Source organism: Erinaceus europaeus, chromosome 2 (genome assembly GCF_950295315.1).
Source record: "Erinaceus europaeus chromosome 2, mEriEur2.1, whole genome shotgun sequence".
NCBI lineage: Eukaryota > Metazoa > Chordata > Mammalia > Eulipotyphla > Erinaceidae > Erinaceus > Erinaceus europaeus.
The window spans coordinates 56,799,641-56,813,449 of NC_080163.1; positions in this window are offsets into that span (position 1 = coordinate 56,799,641).

Genomic DNA, 13,809 nt, shown 5'->3' on the forward strand with positions numbered 1-13,809 from the left:
AATAACCCACCAGAAGCAGTGGAATCACATAGATATGGAGCACCAGGGAGGTCCTAGGAACAAAAGTAAATGCCATCTCTTGATATTTGGAGATTCAGTCATTAATTTATCCTAACCACAACAACTATCTTGGGCTGGGAGGCAGCTTAACGGCTATGCAAAAGCCTTAGTTCCCAGGCTCCATCCCCAGTAACCAGAGCTGAGCCGTTCTCTGGTTAAAAAATATATAAGTAAACCAAGTGTCTTGTTCTTACAGAAATCATAAAACATATATTCCCTTACTATGTGTGGGACAGTGATAGTCATGCCTGACCTTTCTAGAACACTAACAGGTGTATCTATAAATCTCCAGAGCTGTGACTGTTGGACACTTCTGCCTGGATACTGAGGGCATCACACATACAACAAACACAAAACTAATCTCCTGTTAGACTATCTTGATCACTGTATGAGCTTGCTGCTCAAGTCAGAATTCTGGGAAATTCTAGAAACCTCCTCAACTCCCACACCCAATCCACCTACTTGGTAAGAGTCTCTCCAATCCAATCTAATCCAAACACCTCTTTAGTGTTTGCCAATTCCCTCCAGGACTATGTCATAGCCTAGCTAGTTTGTCTTTTCTACCACCTGTCCTCTACACTAAATACCAATTATTATTGAGAATTATTCTGAGCAGTGGAGCAGTAATGAATATCATGGGCTCACTCTCACTCCTTTTCTACCTCCCCCTTTCCTTTCAATTTCTGTCTCTATATAAAAAAAAAATAAAATAAGTAAAAATTTTTAAAAGAGCAAAAATGGCTGCTGGGAGCAGTGGGTTCGTGGTGCAGGGCCATATCCAGCAACAGGCTTTATAGTATAAAGCAGCTTTTCTGACCACTGTGAACATAGGCAAAACAGATGCTTGTCTTAACACTGGTTAATTTGCAGCACATTTGTCCAGGGTCAGCTACACCACGTGTAGGTTGGAAGTCTCTAGTGTGTGTAGCTGAACGAATCTGATTGCCAAAATACATTATTTTTTAAGTTAGTTGTTTGGACAAGCCTTACATCCTATGTTTCTGATCTTAAAAGATTTCTTCAGTTGGCTAAATGAGCACTTTTATGCAATCCAAATCTGTCCCCTGGTGGTCAAAAGATGCCACTTACGTTCCGTTTCAAAGATCTGAATTCAAGTAGTAACTTTCTTTACTAGGCTTGCAACACTGGAATTACACTGAATTTATTTTCCTTTTGTATTTTGAATTTCTGGAGAGTTTAAATGATAAGAAATTAAACCAAACTTTACAGGGAATAAACAATTCTTTGCTTCCCCCCTTTTTTTTAACAAAAGATTTCTTAGAAACAAGGCAAAGAAAACTTGAGTTATCATCTGTTGAGTAGGCTGGATATTTATGGAATGCTGAATACCAAGATACCTTGAGAGGGCTGGCAAGGGGCTAGTGAGATAGTCCACTTGGGAGAGGGCCTGCTTTGAACAAGGGAGTACTACAACACTGCAGAAAGCTTTGTTGCTATTCTCCCTTTTTCTCCCTCTTTCCCAACCCCTTTTTAATTTTTTATTAGTGACTTAATGATGACTTAAAAGACTGCAAGGGGAGTCGGGCGGTAATGGCAGCGGGTTAAGCGCACATGGCGGGAAGCACAAGGACCAGTGGAACCATACCGGTTCAGCCCCAGATCCCCACCTGCAGGGGAGTCGTTTCACAGGCGGTGAAGCAGGTCTGCAGGTGGCTGTCTTTCTCGCCCCCCTCTCTGACTTTCCCTCCTCTCTCCATTTCTCTCTGTCCTACCTAACAACGACATCAATAATAACTACAGCAACAATAAAAAAACAAGGGCAACAAAAGGGAAAATAAATATAAAAAACATCATTAAAAAAGATTGTAAGATAATAGGGGTATAATATAATACAGCTCCTACCACCAGAATTCTGTGTCCCACCCCCTCCATCAAATACTTCCCTATCCTTTATTCATATGGGAGTATGGACCAAAATTCTTTTAGGGGTGCAAAAGGTGGGAATTCTGACTTCTGTAATTGTTTTTCCACTAGACATAGGCATTGGCAGGTTGGTTCATACCCCCAACCTGTTTCTATCTTTTTCTAGTGGGTAGGGCTTTGGAGAGGTGAGACTTCAGGACATATTGGTGAGGTCATATACACAGATAAGTCAGTATGGAATCACAGTAGCATCTGCAACTTGGTGGCTGAAAGATGGTAAGATATAAAGCAGGACTAATTGGGGCTGGGTGGTGGTGCACCTGGTTGAGCATACATGCTACACTGCACAAGGACCCAGGTTCAATCCCCTGGATCCCACCTGAAGGGGGAAAGCTTTGCAAGTGGTAAAGCAGGGTTGCAGGTGTCTGTCTCTCTCCCTCCCTATCACCCCCTTCCCTCTTGATTTCTAACTGTCTCTATCCAATAAATAAACATTTAAAAAATTTAGGGAGTCGGGTGGTAGCGCAGCAGGTTAAGCACACTTGGCACCCTGGCTCCCCACCTGCAGGGTAGTCGCTTCATAAGCAGTGAAGCAGGTCTGCAGATGTCTATCTTTCTCTCCCCCTCTATGTCTTCCCCTCCTCTCTCCATTTCTCTCTGTCCTATCCAACAATGATGACATCAATTGCTACAACAATAAAACAACAAGGGCAACAAAAGGGAATAAATAAATATTTTTTAAAATTTTTAAAAAGCAGGACTAATTAATAAACAGGAACCAAAGGGTAAGAAAAGAGCAGGTGAAGTTAGGATCTTTGGGTCCCCACCCTTTTTCTCTCTCCCTCTTTTTGAAAAGTCCTCTTGATCTGGGAGGATAACATAGTGGCTATGCAAAAGACCTTCCTGACTGAAGCTCTTAAGGTCCCAGGTTCAATCTCCAGCAATACCATCAGCCAGAGTTGAGTAGTGCCCTGGCCTATCTTTATATGTCTTTCTCTCCATATCTCTCTCATTAAAATAAAATAAGTATATATTTTTTTTAGTTAACCAGAGCACTGCTAAACTCTGATTTATGGTGGTGCAGGGGATTGAACTGGGACTTCGGAGCCTCAGGCATGACAGTTTGTTTGCATAACCATTATGCTATCTACCCCAACCCTTAAAATAAATATTTTTTTAAATAAATATTTTTTAAGTCAGCCTGAAATGGTGTAGCCCCAGGAATGAAAAAAGAAAAGAAAGGCATATCCTGTTGAGGCATACTCTGGCATATACTGGCAAAGTTCTAAGCAGGAATAGATAATAATGATGACAGCATATGCAGAGAACACTTAAGTCAGTGCCAAGTGCACCTTCCCCTCCAGACAGAACAACTGAGGTGGGTGCCTAGTTTTTGTGTGCTGACTTTTGGTTTACAGAGTGATCTGGGGCAGAACTAAGTCCTTAGGTAGGATTGAAGGGAACAGAAAGACAGGGAGAAGCCACAGTGTGTCTGGGGGAAGACAGCAAACTAAGAAGGGATAGTGTCAACTTCTTTTAGTTATAAAATAAAAAGGAACAAACAACTCTATTGTTCAATAGACTCCAAAGATTAATCAGTAGAAATAAGACTGCAGAAACGCAATATTTTGTGTCATTTTAGAACGTTTTTTATCATATTTATTTATTTATTAGATAGAGACAACCAGAAATTGAGAACAAAAAGGATGATAGGGAGAGAGACAGAGAGATACCTGCAACATTGCTTCACCATTCGCAAAGCTTTCCCCCTGCAGGTGGGGACCGGGGGCTTGAACCTGGGTCCTTGTGCATTGTAGCATGTGTGCTCAACCAGGTGTGCCACCACTCACCCCCATTTTTTATGAAAGAGAAAGAGAGAAAGAAACAGAGAGAGAACCAGAGCATCATTCTGGCACATGTGATGCTGAGGATGGAACTTGGGACCTCATGCCTGACAGTCCAATGCTTTAACCACTGTGCCACCTTCCACACCAATGAATATGATGTTATTTTTTACCAGAGCACTGCTGGGTTCTGATTTATGGTGATGCAAGGGACAGTATTTGGGACCTTGGAGCCTCAGGCATGAGTCTTTTGCATAAACATTATGCTATCTCCCCAGCCCTGGATATGATTTCATTCTATCTTTTTTTTTTTTCTTTTTGCCTCTAGGGTTATTGCTGGGGCTTGGTGCCTGCACTACAAATCTACTGCTCCTGGAGGTTATTGTTTTTCCCCTTTGTTACCCTTGTTGTTTATCATTGTTGTTATTATTATTGGTGTTGGCTAGGACAAACAGAAATCGAGAGAGGAGGGAAAGACAGAGAAGGGGACAGAAAGACACCTGCAGACCTGCTTCGCCGCTCGTGAAGCAACCTCCCTGCAGGTAGGAAGCTGGGAACTCGAACTGGGATCCCTGTGTCAGTCCTAGTGCTTTGCATCATATGCGCTTGACCCACTGTGCTACCACCCGACTCCCCTGGATATGATTTCTATCTAGTCTATCTTTATGGACTCTAGTGCATAAACTGAATGAGTCAGGAACATCACATTTTTCTCAAAAGCAAGTTTAAGCTTATACTGACCAAATGCCTACAATGCAATGCATAAGGCACCGAGACAAAACCTTTCCTATGAAATTCTTGACTGTGTAAGTGAAGAATCCTACAATGACTTTTGGTGGAAGGAAACTGGTCACACTCTCCAAATTAGAATAATTCCTCATTATCAGAAAACATATATCTTAGATTGGAATAATATTGGAAGTAGCTCCCCCAACAGTTTTTGTAAATACAGCCTACCTTATTGCCAAATCATTTTGTCCAAATCTGTGTTGCTATATAACCTTAGAAACAAGATGACTTTGACACATTACCGTTTATCAATTTATACATGAGTATTTATTGAAGTGACAAAATGTCCCCCCTACACACACACACACACACACACACACACACACACACAGTGCTGGGCATTATTAAGATGTCAAAGACCAATTGTCTCCTGCTTTCATGGTGCTTTTAGTTTCATTAGAGTCACAGAAAACCATGAAAACATTTAAGTGTGTAACTGAGGGGTGGAGACAAGAACTGCAAAGTGTTTAGGGAAAGGAAGGTAGCTGAGGTGCTGAGTTTTCAAGAAAGATGGCCCCAGCAATTTCTTGAGAAGGTGTATGGTCTGATGGGCATCCAGGCAAGGCCCCTAGCAGACATGGGTGTGGAGGAGGGGAAAAGACCATGCCTTCAACACATAGAGTTGTTCTGAACAACCCAGCTGAGTTGTCTTTTTTTTTTTTTTTTTTTTTTAAGGCATTTGAGAGTAGAGAAACACACTTGGGCAGGGGAAATGATGTGAAGCTTAAGCTCCTGTGCAAAATGACCTTCAGGAAAGGAAAGAGATCAAAGATAATGTCAATGAGGTTGACACAAGACAATGAGCAGTGCTGATAGGGAGCTATAACCACAGCACTGATGATCAGAAGATAATGTCTGCCTAAGAGTTAAGGACCTTAAAGAGGTATTGAAACAACTACTTTTAATTTAAATTATCACATTAGCTGGCTAAAAGAGAAATACCCAAACTAAGCTTTAAAGATTCCTGCCTCACTAGGGAAAGAGAAAGACAGGCTGGGAGTATGGATTGACCTGCCTATGCCCGTGTTCAGTGGGGAAGCAATTACAGAAGCCAGACTTTCCACTTTCTGCACCCCACAATGACCCTGGGCCCATACTCCCAGAGGGATAAAGAATAGGGAAGCTATCAAGGGAGGGGATTGGATATGGAGCTCTGGAGGTGGGCACTGTATAGAAATGTACCCCTCTTATCCTATAGTCTTGTCAATATTTCCATTTTATAAATATTTTTTTTAAATCTACTTAAATGTGTTGTTTAGTGTGGAAATGGATTTTTCTTAGGCTAATCTGCTTTATACACCTGTTTCAACTAAGTGACTACATGAAGAAAAATAATTGAATTGCACTGCGTTTCTGAGCTAGCCACAGTAGTAACCCTGATGGAGAAAAACTCCTATTCTACAATAATAGGTATTGTGTAACATCTAAAATTGAAATAGATATTTTCTTCCTAGTTAGGAATATAGACGACAAGAATGCCTTCTGGCGCCAGGTGGTGACTCACCTATAGAGTGTGGCTTATCCATGTGTGAGGACCCAGGTTCAAACCCCCAGCCTCCACCTGCAGACAGATGCTTCACAAGCAGGGGAGCAGTGTCTGTGTCTCTTCTCTTTGATTCTCTGTCTCTATCAGAATAAAGGAAAGAAAAAGAAGCAAAATGGTCCCTGGGAGGAGATGAGTCATGGTGGCATGGTGGCAGCTGGTGGCAATAAGTAAATAAATATATAAATATAGAGTAAAATCATACCAAAAAAAAGACTTCTTTTCTATAGGAGACTTTTACTATCAATATTCTTATAAATTTATACTTTTAAACAATTTTTTTCTTTAGCATACTTCTCTGAAGACCAAACACAAGGAAATAAAAGTGGTTTCTGAAGTCATTTTAGTGAGTATATAATATAATGTATTATATATATTATAGTATAATATATATAAGTATAATATGTACTCACGTTTAATTACACAGTCCAGCCTGGATTATCCACAGGAGTGGGAAGAAACAGCTGCAATCACTCAGAAACTCTCAGACATGTTATCTTTCTCAGACTCATCTCTCACCTTTTCTGGAAATTGAGAGGCATACTGGGCTCTCACTTTCTCTCCCCATGATCCTGATTGATAGGATTCGGACATTAAGCCTGGCTCTTCACTCATGTTTCCTTTTGATTGCCTCTTATTTCCTGATGCCCCACTTCCCTAGTAAGTCTGAAGCACATATATTTTATTTTATTTTATTTTTAATTTATTTCTTTATTGGGGAATGAATGTTTTACATTCAACAGTAAATACAATAGTTTGTACTTGCATAACATTCTCCAGTTTCCCATTTAACAATACAACCCCCACTATATCATTTATTATCCTTCATGGACCTGTATTCTCCCCACCCACCCACCCCAGAGTCTTTTACTTTGGTGCAATATGCCAATTCCACTTCAGGTTCTACTTGTGTTTTCTTTTCTGTTCTTGTTTTTCAACTTCTGCCTGAGAGTGAGATCATCCCATATTCATCCTTCTGTTTCTGACTTATTTCACTCAACATGATTTTTTCAAGGTCCATCCAAGATCGGCTGAAAACGGTGAAGTCACCATTTTTTACAGCTGAGTATATATATATATCCATTGTGTATATATACCACAACTTGCTCAGCCACTCATCTGTTGTTGGACACCTGGGTTGCTTCCAGGTTTTGGCTATTACAAATTGTGCTGCCAAGAACATATGTGTACACAGATCTTTTTGGATGGATGTGTTGGGTTCCTTAGGATATATCCCCAGGAGGGGAATTGCAGGGTCATAGGGTAGGTCCATTTCTAGCCTTCTGAGAGTTCTCCAGACTGTTCTCCACAGAGGTTGGACCAATTGACATTCCCACCAGCAGTGCAGGAGGGTTCCTTTGACCCCACACCCTCTCCAGCATTTGCTGCTGTTACCTTTTCTGATGTATGGCATTCTCACAGGAGTGAAGTGATATCTCATTGTTGTCTTTATTTGCATTTCTCTGACAATCAGAGACTTGGAGCATTTTTTCATGTGTTTCTCAGCCTTTTGGATCTCTTCTGTGGTGAATATTCTGTCCAAGTCCTCCCCCCATTTTTGGATAGGGTTATTTGTTGTCTTGTTGTTGAGTCTGGCAAGCTCTTTATATATGTTGGTTATTAAACTCTTATCTGATGTATGGCATGTAAAGATCTTCTCCCATTCTGTGAGGGAGGGGTCTCTTGGTTTGGGTAGTGGTTTCTTTTGCTGTGAAGAAGCTTTTTAATTTGATGTAGTCCCATAGGTTTATACTTGCCTTAGTCTTCCTTGTAATTGGATTCGTTTCATTGAAAATGTCTTTAAAATTTATGTGGAAAAAAGTTCTGCCAATATTTTCCTCTAAGTATCTGATAGTTTCTGGTCTAACATCCAAGTCCTTGATCCACTTGGAATTTACTTTTGTATTTGGTGAAATACAGTGATTCAGTTTCATTCTTCTGCATGTTTCAACCCATTGTTTCCAACACCATTTGTTGAAGAGACTCTGCTTTCCCCATGTAATAGTCTGGGCCCCTTTGTCAAAGATTAGATGTCTAGACGTGTGGGGCCTCATTTCTGGGCTTTCAATTCTATTCCACTGGTCAGTGTGTCTGTTCATGTTCCAGTACCAAGCAGTTTTGATGACAATGGCTCTATAATACAGTTTGAGATCTGGGAGTGTGATGCCTCCGGTTCTGTTCTTTTTTCTCAAGATTGTTTTGGCAATTCTAGGTCTTTTCTGGTTCCAGATAAACATTTGTAGCATTTTTTTCTATTCTCCTAAAAAATGTGCTTAGGATCTTGATGGGGATAGCATTAAATTTGTAGATGGCTCTGGGTAATATATTCATTTTGATGATGTTAATTCTTCCAACCCATGAACATGGAATATCTTTCCACTTCTTTGTGTCTTTTTCAATTTCTTTGAGTAGTGACTCATAATTTTCAGTATACAAGTCTTTCACTTCTTTGGTTAGGTTTACTCCTAGATATTTTATTGTTTTTGTTGCTATAGAAAAAGGAACTGATTTCTGGATTTCAATTTCTTCTAACTTAGTGTTTGCATAGAGGAATGCCACTGACTTTTGAATGTTAATTTTATAGCCTGACACCTTACTGTATTGCCTGATGATTTCCAAAAGCTTCTTGCTGGATTCCTTAGGTTTTTCCATGTATACTATCATGTCATCTGCAAATAAGGAGAGTTTGACTTCTTCTCTTCCAATCTGTATGCCTTTAATTCCTTGCTCCTGCCTGATTGCTATGGCAAGAACTTCCAACACTATGTTGAATAGTAATGGTGATAGTGGGCAGCCCTGTCTAGAACCTGATCTGAGTGGAAATGCTTCCAGTTTTTCACCATTGAGTATGATGTTGGCTGTAGGTTTGCTATATATAGACTCCAATATCTTCAGGAATTTTCCATCTATTCCCATTTTTTGTAGTGTTTTGATCATAAAGGGATGTTGTATTTTGTCAAAGGCTTTCTCTGCATCTATTGATATGACCATGTGGTTTTTGGTCTTGCTTTTGTTGATGTGGTGGATCACATTGATTGATTTACGTATATTAAACCAACCTTGCATGCCTGGGATAAACCCCACTTGGTCATGATGGACAATCTTTTTGATATACTGCTGTATCCAGTTGGCTAGAATTTTGTTCAATATTTTCGCATCTATGTTCATCAGAGATATTGGTCTGTAGTTTTCTTTTTTGGTTGTGTCTCTGTCTGCTTTTGGTATCAGGGTGACGTTGGTTTCATAGAAGCTGGCAGGGAGTATTCCAGTGTCTTCAATCTTCTGGAAGACTTTTAAAAGTAGAGGTATTAGTTCTTCTTTGAAAGTTTCGTAGAATTCATTTGTAAAACAATCTGGTCCAGGACTTTTATTTTTGGGAAGATTTTTGATAACTGTTTCAATTTCATTAGCTGTGATGGGCCTGTTCATATTATCCACTTCCTCTTTACTTAGTTTTGGAAGTTGGTAGGTATCTAGGAAATCATTCATTTCTCCCAGGTTCTCTAGCTTGGTGGCATATAGTTGTTCATAGAAGCCTCGCATGATATGTTGAATTTCTGCAGTGTCTGTTGTGATTTCTCCTCTTTCATTTACTATCCGATTTATTTGGGTCTTCTCCCTTTTTTGTTTTGGAAGTCTGGCTAAAGGCTTGTCGATTTTGTTTACTCTTTCGAAGAACCAACATTTACTTTCATTGATCTTTTGTATGGTTTTCCTATTCTCAATGTTATTTATTTCTGCCCTAACTTTAGTGATTTCTGTCCTTCTGGTTGCTTTAGGATTCCTTTGCTGTTCTTCTTCTAGGTCTTTAAGATGTGCAATCAGGCTGTTTATTTGTGCCTTTTCTTGTTTCCTAATGTGTGCTTGTATAGCTATGAACTTCCCTCTTAGGACTGCTTTAGCTGTGTCCCAAATATTTTGATAGCTTGTGTCTTCATTTTCATTGAACTCTCAAAACATTTTGATTTCTTCCTTGATTTCCTCTTTGACCCAGAAGTTGTTAAGAAGTGTACTGTTGAGCTTCCACATTTTGGGACTGTTACTAATCTTTTGTTGATTGTTAAGTGTTAGTTTAATTCCACTGTGGTCTGAGAAGATGCTTGGGATGATTTCAGTGCTCTTGAATTGGCTGATGCTGTCTTTGTGGCCTAACATATGGTCTATCCTTGAGAATGATCCATGTGGATTTGAGTAAAATGTGTATTCCAGTTTCTTGGGATGAATGACTCTGAAAATGTCCAATAGTTCTAGTTTATCTATCTCTTCATTTAGCTCCCTTATGTCTTTACTGATTTTCTTCCTGGATGATCTGTCAAGTTGAGATAGTGGGGTGTTGAAGTCCCCTACTATGATTGTGTTACTGTTAATATATTGCTGTAGCTCTTTCAGTAGAAGTTTGATGTATTTAGATGGCTTCTCATTGGGTGCATAGATATTAATAATTGTTAAGTCCTCTTGATTGACTGATCCTCTGAGCATTAAGTAGTGTCCATTCCTATCTTTTTTAATCTTATCTATTTTAAAGTCTATCGTGTCAGATATGAGAATAGCTGTTCCTGCCCTTTTTTGTGGGCCATTGGCTTGTATGATAGTTTTCCATCCTTTCACTTTAAGTCTATGTTTGTCTTGTTGAGTTAGGTGAGTTTCCTGTAGACAACATATTGTTGGGTTGTGTTTTCTGATCCATCTTCCTACTCTGTGTCTTTTAATAGGTGAATTCAGGCCATTGACATTTATTGATATCAAAGATTGAAGATATTTTAACGCCATTCTTGAAGAGTCTTAGAGTGTTTTGATATATGTCCTATTTGTGGTGGTCTGGTTGTTTATAGGAGACCTTTCAGAACTTCTTTCAGGGCAGGCTTGGTGATGGTTGCTTCCTTCAACTGTTGCTTGTCTGAGAAGGTTTTGATGCTTCCATCTAGTCTGAATGACAATCTAGCAGGATATAGTATTCTTGGCTGAAAGCCTTTCTCATTGAGCACTCGATAAATATCTTGCCATTCTCTTCTGGCCTGTAGTGTTTGTATGGAGAAGTCTGCTGCTAATCTTATGGGTTTTCCTTTGTAGGTGACTCTTTGTTTTTCTCTTGCAGCCTTGAGGATCCTTTCTTTATCCTTATTCCTTTCCATTCTAAGTATGACATGTCTTGGTGTCTTTAGGTCTGGGTTAATTCTGTTTGGGACCCTCTGGGCTTCTTGAATCTTTATGTCTTTGGTGTTGTCTAGACTAGAGAAATTTTCAGCTATTATGGCCTGGAGAATGCTTTCTTCCTCTCCTTCTCTTTCTTCCTCTGGTAAGCCAATAATGTGTATATTGTTTCTTTTGAAGTCATCCCATAGGACTCTGTTGTTGTTTTCAGCATCTCAATCTCTTTTTGAGATCTCTTACTTCTTTTTTAGTTGTCTCTAATTCATCTTCAATCTTGCTAATTCTGTCTTCAGCCTCATAGATTCTATTCTCTCTGCCCTCTACTGCTTTCTGGAGTTCATCTATTTTGTTGCCCTGCTCTGATACTGTTTTAGCTTGTTCAGCTAGTTGCCTTCTTAGCTCAGAGATTTCAGCTTTCAGCTCTCTAATAACCATGAGATTATTAGAATTTTCTTCCACATTCTCATTTGTTGTTCCTGCATTTCTGATTACAATTTTTTCAAATTCGTTACTCACTCCTGTTATTATTTCCTTAGCTAATGTTTGGATGTTGAACTTGTTGTTTTGTGCTTCACCCTCTGGAGGACTTTTAGCTGGACTTTTGTCCTGGTTCGAGTCCCCAATATTTTTTCTTGTTGTTTTAACCATTTTATATATTATGTTATGAGTTCCCTTTATCAGTACTTTTCAAATTATTGATCACTATTGCCTGGATTGACTTGTGTCTAAGTAGTTTAATTAAAGGGTTTACCGTGGTGGAAGTTAACAGTTTTTTTTTCAATCCCTGAGTTGGAGCTCAGTGGTGTAAAAGCCTCTTTTTTTTTTTCTTCCCTGTAGGCTATGGGAGCCTGAGGGCTTTTAAACTATCAATAGGCTTCTTAGCTTAATCACTGACTCCTGACCAAGAGATAAAGCAGGGTGTGGCAGAGATAATCCAGTGGTTATGCAAAGAGACTTTCACAGCTCCTCAGCTATGCCACCGAGGTATAGGTCTTCTCCTGAGTTTCCCGGTTAGATCTCTGTCCCCTGGTATCCCTCCCTGTTGCTGCTCCAGATTCTGAGGGTAGTAGCAATGGAGACTCAGAGTTGCACTTAGTGAGTCTCTGGGGAGTCCTTTCCTCCCTTCAGCTGTCCCCTTGTTGGTGGAGCAGACTGGAGGTGGTGTTTCCACTGATAAACTGTTGAACTGTTAGCAATCACTTAATCTCTCCTTAGGCCCCTCTCTCCTCTCTGTCACCAGCCACGCGTGTTTGTACTCACGGTGATTTACCGGGTTCCTGTGGTCATTCTAGTCCTGTCTTGTTTCGGTCCGGGTGGTCTCCTTTGGTATTCCTAGTTGATCCAGGAGAGGAGAGGAGAGGAGAGGAGAGGAGAGGAGAGGAGAGGAGAGGAGAGGAGAGGAGAGAAAGCGATCTGCTGCTCGTAGCTCCGCCTCCGGAAGTCGAATCCCAGAATAGTGTTGGTTGAGGTGCAGGCAATACTGGATCTTAGTCTTCTCTGAATCCAGCAACATGCACATACTGCTATGCTTGTAAACAGTGAGTGATCCTTACGGAATGAGAATGAACGACAGGAGTATGCCATGGATTCTGTGTGCAGGTTTATAGCAGCAAGCCTGGTGGAAACTGTGGTTGTGCCCTATAAACTCCAGCACATATATTTTAATAGAATAAATGGTTCCTGTTCCTTCCAAGGGCACAGATGGATGTACTTCTACAGAATACTTGGCTAACTAGCCCAGCACTAAAAAATAAATAAATAAACAAAAAAATAACTAGGAAGTTTCTGCACTTACCCATTCAGAAGAATTAATTGCACTAGATTAAGAACAGCTAAAGCATTTAAAAATATTTACAGCTAATGAGGAGGGGTATATAGGTAATTAGCTAATGAAAAAAATGTTAGAATCCAGCTAGACCACTGATTTTCAAAGTATGGACCCTGAACCACATCAGCAGCACCTGGGAACTTATTAGCAATGCAACTTCCAGTGGCTATGGAGATAGAATAATGGTGATGCAAAAAGATTTTCCTGCCTGAGACTCTGAGCTCCCATATTCAATCCCGAGCATCACTATAAGCCAGAAATGAGAAGTGCTTTGGTAAAATTAATATTATAAATAAATAAAAAGCAAATTCCTTTGACCCACTTGAGACTCACTGAATCAGAAACTTTGAAGGTAGAGCCCAGCAATGTGCATTTTAGTAAGTCTTCCAGGTGACTGATTACATGTATCAGGGTTATTGCTGGGAATCAGTGCCTGTACAATGAATCCACCACTCCTGGCAGCCATTTACTTATTAAATATGGACAGGGATAAATTGAGAAGGAAAGGGAAACAGAAAGGTGAGAGACATCTGTAGCACTGTTCCACCACTTGTGAAGTTTGCCCACTGCAGGTGGGACCAGGGGTTTAAAATCCAGTCCTTGCACATGACAACATGTGCACTCTGCTGGTGTGCCACTGCCATTCACTCAAGTGATTCTGAAGGAAGCCAAATTTCACAAGTCACTGAGATAAACTTATTGGAAAGAAA